Source organism: Aotus nancymaae, unplaced genomic scaffold (genome assembly GCF_030222135.1).
Source record: "Aotus nancymaae isolate 86718 unplaced genomic scaffold, 86718_ANA_hifiasm-v0.15.2.pri h1tg000021l, whole genome shotgun sequence".
Lineage (NCBI taxonomy): Eukaryota > Metazoa > Chordata > Mammalia > Primates > Aotidae > Aotus > Aotus nancymaae.
This window is the reverse complement of record NW_026988433.1, coordinates 11,155,395-11,163,337: the sequence shown is the minus strand read 5'-3', so window position 1 is coordinate 11,163,337 and position 7,943 is coordinate 11,155,395. Positions and strand designations below refer to the sequence as shown.

General features: G+C 46.0%; 1 non-coding gene across 1 annotated transcript; it reads left to right on the top strand.

Moving 5' to 3' along the window:
• The first annotated feature begins 241 nt into the window (after positions 1–241).
• LOC135276293 (U4 spliceosomal RNA) lies at positions 242–382 on the top strand. Its single transcript, XR_010343862.1, has one exon. It is a non-coding gene; the product is annotated as a U4 spliceosomal RNA (small nuclear RNA).
• The last annotated feature ends 7,561 nt before the right edge of the window (positions 383–7,943 follow it).

Here is a 7,943-nt window from a genome sequence, read left to right as displayed (position 1 = left end):
ATGCTACTGTCTAGAGCTTGTCTCAATGGATCTAGAGCTTCATCGCCATCTGATCGCCGATCACCTCTAAGACCCACCTTGCTCATAACCAAAACTGCCCATGTTGGTCCTTTGCCCTGGACCTGTGACATTCTGGACTATTTCTGTGTTTACTTGTGGCCGAATGTAACAACCATAAAATAAATCACCTCTTCCGCTGTCTTAGCTGAAGAATTAAAATAAAATAAAAAAAGAAAAAGTCAGTTTTGTGCAGTGGCAGTATCGTAGCCAATGAGGTTTATCCGAGGCGCGATTATTGCTAATTGAAAACTTTTACCAATACCCCGCCGTGACAACTTGCAATACAGTTGGCACTGGCAATTTTTGACGGTCTCTATGGAGACTGATTAAAAAAAAAAAAAAAAAGTCAGTGAGGGAAAAAACAGACAGTGGTCCAGATTTAGATGAAGGGCCATGGTTTTCCCATCTCTGCCTAGGTGATCCATAAAACAGTAACTTGAACCTTGGTTTGTAGCACTTCCTGAATTCTGTGGTGCAGGTACTCTGTATGGTCAATTTCTTTTCTCTTTTCTTCTTTTTTGTTCTTTGAGACATGGTCTCACTCACCCAGGCTGGAGTGCAGTGGCTCAGTCTCAGGTCACTGCAGCCTCCACCTGCCAGGTTCAAGCAATCCTCCTGTCTCAGCCTTCTGAGTAGCTGGGACTATAGGTATGTGTCACCAAGCCCAGCTAATTTTTGAATTTTTTATAGAGACAGGGTTTCACCATGTTGCCCAAGCTGGTGGTGAACTCCTGGGCTCAAGTGAACTGCCCATTTTGGCATCCTAAAGTGTTGAGATTATAGGCGTGAGCCACTGCACCTGGCCAGTATGGTCAATTTTGAGTATCAACACGAAGTCATTGAACTTGAGGTTGAGCTAAGTATAGTACGTACCAAAACAGATACAAACAGATGTAAATAACCTCAAAAGCACAGGGGAGGCTGGGTGCATTGGCTCACACCTATAATCCCGACATTTTAGGAGGCCGAGGCTGGAGGATCATTTGAGTCCTGGAGTTCAAGACCAGCCTGGGCAACGAAGCAAAACCCCGTCTCAAAAAGAAAAGAAAAAAAAGCATTGGTGATACTAAAACTTAGTAAAAATGATTAGGAAGTTGAGACCGGGTGTGGTGGCTCACACCTGTAATTCAGTACTTGGGGAGGCTGAGGTGGGCAGATCACCTGAGGTCTGGAGTTTTGAGACCAGCCTGGTTAAAATGGCAAAACCCCATCTCTACTAAAAATACAAAAAAAATAGCCAGTCATGGTGGTGGGCACCTATAATCCCATCTACTCAGGAGGCTGAAGCAGGAGAACTGCTTGAACCTGGGAGGCAGAGGTTGCAGTGAGCTGAGATCACGTCATTGCACTCCAGCCTGGCGACAGAGTGAGACCCTGAAAAGATTAGGAAGTGCTGAGATTTGAGCATTTATTATCTTTGTTTTAATACATCTTATTTAATTGTAAGTTTATATTTCTTTCTTGCTTTTTGTTTTGTTTTATTTTGTTTTTTTTGAGACACAGTCTCACTCTGTCCCCTAGGCTGGAGTGCAGTGGCACGATCTCGGCTCACTGCAACCTCTGCCTCCCAGGTTCAAGCAATTCTCCTGCCTCAGCCTCCAGAGTAGCTGGATTACAGGTGTGCGCCACCATGCCCAGCTAATTTTTGTATTTTTAGTAAAGATGGGGTTTCACCATGTTGGGCTGGTCTCAAACTCCTGACCTCATGATCTACCTGCCTCAGCCTCCCAAAGTGCTGGGATTACAGGCATGAACCACCATGCCCAGCTTTAAATACATTTTAAAATATAATTCCATCTTAAATAATGTTGGCATTTAAAAACTGGCCCCACGGCTGGGCATGGTGACTTATGCCTGTAATCCCAGCACTTTGGGAGGCCGAGACGGGTGGATCACCTGAAGTCAGGAGTTCAAGACCAGCCTGGCCAACATGATGAAATCTGGTCTCTACTAAAAATGCAAAAATCAGCTGAGCGTGGTGGTGCATGCCTGTAATCCCAGCTACTCAGGAGGCTGAGTCAGGAGAATTGCCGGAACCCAAAAGGCAGAAGCTGCAGTGAGTGGAGATTGGTCACTGCACTCCAGCCTGGGCAACAGAGGGAGACTGTCTCAAAAAAATAAATAAATAAATAAAAACTGGCCCACAAACTTCCTGGAGAATTGATCATGGGCTGTCCTGAGTGAACAGGAGCTGCTACCCTGCTTTGGTTGCCTGAGGTTTAGGGGTGGGAGCCTGATGATTGGAGAATGGGCGAAGAAAACAGCAGCCAGGGAGGCTGGACAGCTGATACAGCATCAAGGCCCGGGGCACATCAAAGGGCTTTTCTTTTCTCTCAGGCTAAACTACCATTACGTCAGTTGCTCATCACTTGCATAAGCGGAGGGTGAAGTTACTCAAGCCCAGCCATCGATCCTTTTCGGGCTGAACCTGTGTCCTCATCATCCAAAGTCCCCATGTTTGCGAACATCTCCCGCCCTTCGGTTTGGAGCACTGACTTTCATTCTTGGCAAGGACAACGGGGAGTTTGCTTTGGCCTCTGATTTGCTGAATTGCCTTCAATACATGGCTTAACCTTTCTGAACTCCCTTTTCCCATTTCTGAGTATTAGGAAGAGCTGAAGCCGGGTACAGTGGCTCATGCCTGTAATACTACCGCTTTGGGAGGCTGAGGCTGGTGGATCACGAGGCCAGGAGTTTGAGACCAGCCTGACCAACATGGTGAAACCCCGTCTCTACTAAAAATACAAAAATTAGTTTAGCATGGTGGCACGCGCCTGTAATCTCAGCTACTCAGGAGACTGAGGCAGGAGAATTGCTTGAAACTGGGAGGTAGAGGTTGCAGTGAGCCGAGATCGTGCCACTGCACTCCAACCTGGGCGACAAAGGGAGACTCTGTCTCGAAAAAAAAAAAAAGAAGAGCTGCTATGAGTCTCTGTTACCTACAGGGATAGTATGACTATGTGTCCAGTGTTCTGCATGCAGCACAACCACCCTATGAGGTAGTTACTATTCTACCCATTGTACACTTGAAGAAACTGAGACTCAGGGACGCTAACTGGCTCATACTAGCAGGTAGAGTTGTGATTCATCTCTCCTACTCCAAATCCTAGTTTTTCATCTTTTCTGGTATGCCTTACTGTCTCCAGAGCCCCTCCAGATTTTTACAAATGAGAGAGTCATGAGAGGCTGCTGGCCAGGGACTTGAAACCTAAATATGACAGGAGCCAGAAGAGTGATAGAAAAGAGCTGGGTGAGGCTGGGTGCAGTGGTTCACACCTGTAATCCCAGAACTTTGGGAGGCAGAGGCAGGTGGATCACTTCAGGCCAGGAGTTCGAGACCAGCCTGGTCAAAATGGTGAGACCCCCCCCACCTCCCCACATCACATCTCTACTAAAAATAAAAAAATTAGCTGGGTATGGTGACATATGCCTGTAATCCCAGCTATTCGGGAGGCTGAGGCACCAGAATAGCTTGAACTCAGAAGGTGGAGATTGCAGTGAACTAAGATCGTGCCACTGCACTCCAGCCAGGGTGATGGATGACACTGTGTCTCAAAATAATAATAATAATAATAATTGTTATTATTAAAAGAAGAGCTGGGTGGGATTGTGGGAAGCTGTATCCCACCTCCACACTCTGCCAACGAGGGCAGTAACTTTGCTCCAGTCAATTGTTGCCTGTGGGGACATGGGCCCGGTGTGGCCAGATTTTGTTCAAAAGAAGTTAGCAATGTGAGTTTTTTCTTTTTTTTTTTTTGAGACGGAGTTTCGCTCGTTACCCAGGCTGGAGTGCAATGGCGCGATCTCGGCTCACCGCAACCTCCGCCTCCTGGGTTCAGGCATTCTCCTGCCTCAGCCTCCTGAGTAGCTGGGATTACAGGCATGCGCCACCGTGCCCAGCTAATTTTTTTTTTTGTATTTTTAGTAGAGACGGGGTTTCACCATGTTGACCAGGATGGTCTTGATCTCTTGACCTTGTGATCCACCCGCCTCGGCCTCCCAAAGTGCTGGAATTACAGGCTTGAGCCACCGTGCCCGGCCAGCAATGTGAGTTTTTATGTGAAATCCTTTGATTTGAAGATTGTCTTGTTTTGAATTCTATTTGTATGAAATATCCAGAATAGGTGAATCCCAGACACACAGTGCAGACTGGCGGCTGCCGGGCTCTGCATGGAGAGGGGAGGGGAGAGTCACTGCTTAAAAAGGATGGGTGTCCTTTTGGGGTGATGGAAGGGAGCGTTCTGGAACCAGACAGAGATGGTGGTTGCACAATATTGTGAATTACTAAACGCTGCTGAATTTTTCACTGTTTTGTGACTCTCATCTCAATAAATTGAATTGGTTTTAAATTTTTCTTTATACGTTTGTGCATTTTTAGATATTGGGAAATAGTATTTTTATTGAAGATTAATATACATGGAGAAGTGCATAAGTGTATAGCTCTGAATTGTCACAAACAGAGCGCACTGCTTTACCCAGCTCAGCTATGTGTTTTTTTTGTTTGTTTTGTTTTTTATTCAGACAGTCTCACTCTGTCACCAAGGATGGAATGCAGTGGTGGGACCTCGGCTCACTGCAACCTCCACCTCCTGGGTTCAAGCGATCTCTCCTGCCTCAGCCTCCTGAGTAGCTGGGTTTATAGGCGTGTGCCACAATGCCCAGCTAATTTTTGTATTTTTAGTAGAGACAAGGTTTCGCCGTGTTGGCCAGGCTGGTCTCAAATTCCTGACCTCAAGTGACCTGCCCGCCTTGGCCTCCCAAAGTGTTGGGATTACAGGCATGAACCACTGCGCTCAGCTGCAGATATATGTGTATATATATATATGTATTTTTTTTTTGAGATAGGTTCTCACTCTGTTGTCCAGGATGGAGTGTAGTGACACCATCGTAACTCACTGCAGCCTCAAAACCTGGGCTGAAGTGATCCTCCCACCTCAACCTCCCCAGTAGCTGGCACTATAGGCACATGCCACCACACCAGGCTAATTTTTTTTTTCCCTTTGGCAAAGATGGGGGTCTCACTTTGTTGTCTTGGCTGGTCTTCAACTCTTGGGCTCAAGCGATCCTCCTGCCTTGGCCGCCCAAAGTGTCAAGATTATAGGTGTGAGCCCCATGACTGGCTTATTTTGTTCTTTAATACATAACTAATAGACCGGGTGAAGTGGTTCATGCCTGTGATCCTAGCACTTTGGGAGGCTGAGGCGGGTGGATCACCTGTGGTCAGGAGTTCGAGACTAGCCTGGCCAACATGGCGAAGCCCCGTCTCTACTAAAACTAAAAAAATTAGCTGGGCATGGTGGTGGGCGCCTGTAATCCTAGCTACTTGGGAGGCTGAGGCAGGAGAATCGCTTGAACCCGGGAGGCAGAGGTTGCAGTGAGCTGAGATCCCGCCATTGCACCCCAGCCTGGGCGACAAGAGCGAAACTCCGTCTTAAAAACAACAACAAACAAACAAACAAAGAAACATACAATGTGATTGGGGTGGGGCGGGGGGGATGAAAATATACTTAATTAAGAGAAAAAAAAAGTAAAGAAAACAAGCCCACTGATAATCCTTCATCCACAGACAACCACCTTGGGTGATTTGGGGAGGCCCACCCAGACGACTTTCTTTTCTTTTCTTTTTTTTTTTAGAGATGGGGTCTTTCTCCGTTGCCCAAGCTGGAGTGCAGTGGTGCCATCAGCTCACTGTAGCCTTAAACTCCTGGGCTCAAGGGATCCTTCCATCTCAGTCCGAGTAGCTGGGACTACAGGCATACACAACCATGCCGGGCCCACACAGACTACTTTCTAAAAGTGTATAAACATATATAGATATGAGACTTAAGATATATAGATATGATACATATGACTTGATACTTATGATGATTTTTTACGTATACTTTGTAAACACTTTTGTCATGGCAATAAATACACATGTTCACCTGTGTGTGTACATGTGTGTGTTTCATTGAAAGGCTGTACTGGGTGGGGCCAGGCGCGGCGGCTCATGCTTGTAATCCCCGCTCTTTGGGAGGCAGAGGTGAGTAGATCACTTGATCCCAGGAATTTGAGACCAGCTTGGACAACCTGGCAAGACCAGATCTCTACAAAAATTTAGAAATTAGCTGGGTGTGGTGGTGTGTGCCTGTGGTCCCAGCTACTCGAGAGGCTTAGGTGGGAGGATTGCTTGGGCCTGGGAGGTTGAGGCTGCAGTGAACCATGATTGCACCACTATACTTTAGTCTGGGTGACAGAGGGGACCCTGTATCAAAATGAAAAAAAAAGAAAAGAAAGAAAAGAAAGACTGTACCATAATTTCTTTAACCAACTCCGAAAATCATTCATTACCAAGGTCTTCCCATTAGAAACAGCATGGACTGCTTGGGCGTGGTGGCTCACGCCTGTAATCCAAGCACTTTGGAGGCCAAGGCGGGCGGATCACCTGGGGTCGGGAGTTCAAGACCAGCCTGACCAACAAGGTGAAACGCCGTCGTGAAAAAAAGAAAAAAAAGAAACATCATGGACTGTGATCTATCTCTTTTGAATGGAGAGTTTTATGCTCTTTAACAATTGCTTTCTTTATTAAATGACTCTGAATTTATAGTAATAAGTATCTTATTATTACTATTTTATGTTTTGTAGAGACAGAATCTTGTCATGTTGCCCAGGCTGGTTTCAAACTTCTGGCCTCAGGCGATTCTCCTGCCTTGGCCTCCCAATGTGGTAGGATTACAGACATGAGCCACCATGCCAGGCAGTATCTTATATTATTGTTACTCTTTTCGAGACAGGGTCTCAATCTGTCACCCAGGCTGGAGTGCAGTGGCATGATCCCAGCTCACTACAACCGCTGCCTCCCAGGCTCTAGCAATCCCTACCTCAGTCTCCCAAGTAGCTGGGGCTACAAGCGTGTGCCACCACGCCTAGCTAACTTTTTTGTATTTTTATTTTATTTATTTATTTATGAGACAGAGTCTTGCTCTGTCGCCAGTCTGGAGCGCATTAAATATTTGAGCATTTATCTCCTTTCAATAAAAAGAGATTCATATAATTGCAACACCATTATCTGACTGAGGAAATTTAACACAGATATACTATAATTTAATATAAAGTTCATAATTAGGTTTTACCAATTGGCCCAATAAATCTTTTAAAGCTGCCGTTTCTCATTAAATAATTCAAGTAAGCATTGTGTATTGCATTTAGTCATTGTTTTTCTGTTCCTCTCTTTTTCTTTTTAATTAATTGAATTTTTTTTTTTTGAGATGTTCCTAACAGGAACATCCAGCACTTTCAACAATGTATTGCTCATAGGAAACAGTCCATGAATATTTGTTAGCAGAAGGACAGCTCTATGAGATAGACTGCTATCAATTACTGCCCCATTTTACAGATGAGGAAACTGAGGCTCAGAAAGGCAAAGTAGTGACCTAGGGTCACACAGATTGCCGTTAAGTGGCAAGACCCCGGATGTGTACTCAGGCATATCGGATCTGTAAAGTGAGGGATAAGGAACCCGAATGTATTTTGTAAATCCTCCAGGGCTGTGTGGATGTGAAGAACTGAAGTGGAGCGCTATGCAGAGGTTCTCTGGCATACAGTATCCATCCATACAGTAGGCTCTCAATAAATGTCTGTTGCACGAATGAGGAAAGAAAATGAGTCAGTAGGCTCTCAATAAATGTCTGTTGCACGAATGAGGAAAGAAAATGAGTCAGCCAGGGCGAGTTTATCCCCTAGCGCAGGTGCGCACCTGCGTGGGGAATCCATTTTGCCTGACGCTACTCCTGCCGGGTCACCATAGGTGCAAGTGTTCCGGCAGGGTGCGGCTTCCGGTGACCCAGCTCCGCCCCAAGCCCCGCCTCCCAATTCCCGCCCTTTGCCTCTTCGCGCTCGCGGAC